Source organism: Hemitrygon akajei, unplaced genomic scaffold, assembly GCF_048418815.1.
Source record: "Hemitrygon akajei unplaced genomic scaffold, sHemAka1.3 Scf000047, whole genome shotgun sequence".
Taxonomy (NCBI): Eukaryota; Metazoa; Chordata; class Chondrichthyes; order Myliobatiformes; family Dasyatidae; genus Hemitrygon; species Hemitrygon akajei.
The window spans coordinates 5,682,714-5,687,277 of record NW_027331933.1 but is presented as its reverse complement, the minus strand read 5'-3'; the positions used below and the strand labels follow the sequence as shown (position 1 = coordinate 5,687,277).

The 4,564-nt window shown below is 45.7% G+C and overlaps 1 pseudogene; it reads left to right on the top strand.

The window, feature by feature from the left end:
- Positions 1-2,990: 2,990 nt before the first annotated feature.
- Positions 2,991-4,325, top strand: LOC140720817 (uncharacterized; annotated as a pseudogene).
- The last annotated feature ends 239 nt before the right edge of the window (positions 4,326-4,564 follow it).

Genomic DNA, 4,564 nt, shown 5'->3' with positions numbered 1-4,564 from the left:
AGCCAGTAAATAAACTCAGACAGTTATAACAACACCCAGAGAGCAAATTTCTTTCGCGCCTACTGGGTAAAACTCTTCACCGATCACACGTTGTTGAGAGTCCACCGCGTCTGGATGCTTCCGTCCTCAATGTAGCTGAAGCACAGAATGACGTACTTTTATAGAAAAATCGGTCACCAACAATGAAAACAACTTGTACAGTCACTGGTGCTAATTACCGCTAGTTGGTAAAAATATCTCTGCTCTAACGAACCGTAATGCCAGTGGGGAAATAACACGCCTGATTTCATTGAACTGAACGCAACACCTGTCATGAAGCCTCAAGAGACGGCCGATGCTGGGATGGCAACACCAGATGCGATGTTGTCAAACTACTCCGTGTAATGACAGGACATTATCTGCGCATCGCTGGTGACGACAGTAGTCTGTAATCCTGTGGGTGAGTCCACCTCATCAGCGCTGATTCCACTCTCACATTGCCAGTGGAGTCTCTGTCTTGTCACTTCCCCGTGATGACGCACCTTTCATGTGATTCACTGCCACTTTGCTTGCCGTGATTTATTTTTTACTGGACATTAACATGAATGATTTCTGGCGCAAACCCTCACTGTTTGCACTGTTACCGGAGTCAGTCGCAAACACAGATCTCGGCAAATATGTGGCGCGAAATGCAAACCAAAGACCCCAGCATTACAGACATTGTCCGCTGCTGTACCAGACAGAGAACAACAGAAAATATTGTATCAACACCGTTTTTAATGCAAATATGTAGCAGTAACGATATTAAATAGGTTACAGAGTCATTAGATGATTTTCGAAGTTGAATTTCAGAAAGAAATTGATTCAGGGTAAAAGTGCGTAATAAGCTGCTAAACATAGATGAACTGCGTAATGGGGCATAAATACACGGACACAGTAAATCATCGGGATAATTAAACCGAGCTATTCCTGAAGCACGCTGTTCTCGTATTTAGATAGAGAAACATGGAGAAGCAGGGGGCCGGGGGCTCTTTGACATTTCATAAAACATCATTTACAACAGGCCAATTGCGTCACTTCCGCTACAGCACATCAGGAACAGAGTGACGGTCCAAGGAGAGACGCATTGGAAAGAACGCAGCATTATGAACCAGCATCAGTAACTGAGCTTCCGGGCGTGCACTGGCTTCAGATTAGAGCTGCGCAAATATCTGAGTGCCGGGGAAAGCGGACTGATGGTAAATCGGAGAGGATTCTGGCATTAATTGTCCAACCCCTTTCTATGTGCATGAGAATAAAATGGTTAATTGTGCGCAGCGATCCCCTCCTCGAAGATCTGTACACCATGGATTCTATGAAGAGTCGAGATAAAGTGTCCGGACCCGAAAAGGCAACTGTCCATATTCCTTTCCTGATGCTGCCTACATGATAAGTTCTTTCACCATCGTGCCGGTCGCTCAGAGATTCAGTCACCGGAGTTTCTGAGCTTACTCAAGGCCAAATCAAGAGCCGCCAAATTCAGAAGTTAATTCCAAGTTGCTTTCTGGAATATCATATATTGTTCTGGCAAATTATTGCTTAACTGACTGACTAGAATTGCGCAAAAGTGCGGTAATTATTTCTGCCTACAGCAGACTATGAGAGAAATGGTCAGCGGTCCCATATTGATGCCTCGCCACATCCAGCCTGACGGGAGTACCCTTACCTCGCTGGGGAACATCCCGCAGTGGCATTTGGTCACAGAGTCATCGAGCAGTACGGCACTGAAACAGGCTCTTCTGCTCATCCTCCAGCGCCGAACTGATCCTCTCCTTAGTCCCGTGGACATTGCACCTGGACCATGCCGTCCATAACCCTCCCATTCATGTCGGGTCCAATTTCCACTTCAATGTTCAAATCGTTCACGCATCCGCCATTTCCGTTGGAAGCCCGTTCCACACTTTAGCTGTCAACTGCCATTCCATCAATATATTCTTCAACCTCTTCACCACCATTGTAGTACCGTAATTCCTCACATGAACATGCAGCCTGTCGAAAAGAGCAGTGTGGAGACCTCCAGTCGCAGTCGAAACGAGGATATTTAAAACAAGACATCTTTGTTTTTCTGTTTATATCGTGTATGATCACATCAGACGGTGGAATCGTTAGGTTGGTGTTTACCTAACCCTTACATACTGTTCGGGTCAAATGTGACCCGTTTTGACACTTGACAGCAGTGAAAACACTCAAAATGCCAATTCTTTAGAAGAAATTTGATGACATTTCCGACTGTGACACAAAATGCGCAAAAATGAAAGTATTTAAAAATGTTAAACTTCTGTACAGGTGCTACAAATTTGTGTACACTGAGGCTGTTCCGGGTCAAATTTGACCAGTATCTATTGAAATGGAATTTCAATAGATACGGGTCCCAGTGTGGATCAAATCAAGGAAAATGGTGGTTTCAGGGAATCATGAAACTGTACATACCATGTCTGTGTATAGTTGTTATGGGACAGTAGTGACAGAGCTCAAGGGGGACCTTGACACTGTCACGAGAACTGCCCGTCTCGAGGTACCGGAGCTGCCATTTAAGTGACTGAGGTTATGGATGCCAGACGTAAGTGTCCAAGAGGTTATTGATCTGGTCTTCCAAAATGACTAAGCAGACAGTGAATTTGGCAGTGTCAGAACAGGAGGACAACGCTGAGGAAAACTCTGATTGCAGCCCCTTAGATGAAGGTGACTCTGAGAGAGAGAGAGAGGAGCAGGCAGCAAGGGAGACATTTATGTGCAAGGATAACACAATCAGTTGGCTCTCATTTCCATATCAGGTTGCAGGCAGGATGGCAACGGGAAATGTCATTGGAATGACTCCAGGACCCACAGGACTGGCTACTTCCCATGCATCTGACCATTTATCAACTTCCCAGATTTTCCTCCCTCCAGCCATTTGTCATTGAAATGGCAAACATGGAGGAGATTAAACGGCATTGTCAAAAATTGAAGACCATGAATGTGACTGACCTACATGCCAACTGGCTGGTGTGTATAGGTCCCGAGGTGAGGTTGCTTCTAGCCTCTGGAGTACTGAGACGGGAAGACCAATTTTTTCGTGCCACTGTCTCCCTGGAAATGTTCGGTACCATATTGGCAGTGCTCAGATTTGAGAACCGTGAGACAAGACCTGGGTAGCGTGTCACTGACAAATGGGCAGCAATCTAGGATGCCTTGGAAAGTGAATGGAACGGCTGCCTCTGATGTACAACCCTGGTCCTGAGGTAACAGCGGATGAAAGATTGGCTCCATTCAGAGGTAATAAATGCCTGCCCTTTTATCGTTAGACTAGTCAGTCACTGCTTCAATATACACATGCTATTAGTTGTGATATCAAATGATTGTTCCCCTTTTTGTGTTTTTGCAGTTCGCTGACCTTTCCGCCAGTACATGCCTAGCATGCCGGTTATGGGCAGCCCGTGATGCACGTTCCAGTTATGCTCGGAATATGCAATCCTATACTGGGAAGCCAGCTAGAGGACCCCCGGAGAGAAAACAAGTCATGAGTGTCGTGTTGGAGAGGACGAAAGGACTGAGAGGACACAACGTGACCTGTGACAACTTCTTCACGTCTCATGAGCTTGGTCAGGCGCTGCTGAAGAAGAAAATTACATTGGTGGGCGCTGTGAGGCGGAACAATCGTGAGCTGCCACCTGCTCTGTTTGCAGCAAGTGAGGGAGACGTCTTGTCTTCTAAGTTTGCTTTCACACATCACACCACAGTTGTCTGGTATTTGCAGAAGAAGAACAAGAATGCCATCATTATGCGCACATTACATAAGGTTGCAGAGGTCAGCGCTCAGGAGGACAGAGAAGTAGCCATCATCCTGGACTACAATGTCAACAAAGGAAGTTGACAAAGTAACAGGCACATACAACTGCAGGAGGAGATTAGCCCGCTGACCTCTCGCCGTATTCCATAGCATCATTGATATTTCGACCTACAATGCCTCTGTCATGTGGAGTGAGCTGAACCTTACCTGGAGAGCAAGCAAGAGGAACTAGAGGAGGTTCTTTCTGGAGGAGATTGGAAAGGCCTTTGCGACTCCTTTTATGCAAAGGCGACACCATCTTCCCCGCACAGCTGCCTCAGCAGCAGTGGTAAGGGCAGTGCCGCGATCTGATCCCGGCCCTGATGAACAACAAGTCACACAAGAAGCCAACACAAGGGGGCAGAAGAGAAGGAGATGTGACTTCTGCTCTGCAAAAACGGACTGCGAAACAGGCACAGCTTGCTGCAAATTTGAGAAACACATATGCAAGGGCCACACAGGCAAGGTTTCCTACCACTGCTTTGAATGCGAAGAGTAGTTCGCAAATAACATTTTTTTCGTTTTGTTTGTTTGCTACATGTTAGTTAATGTTGAATTAATAGTTAATAGTTATAATTAGATTGTAGTTATGTAGATTTTTTATGATATAGCAGTAAGGACAGTGTTTGCTGGCTGTAATGGTTATAAATGGTTATATAATAAACTCTACAGTGGTTTATAGAGACTTGTTATGAGGGGATTCTTGGGCCTGGTCTAAATTGACCCGGACTATACTAT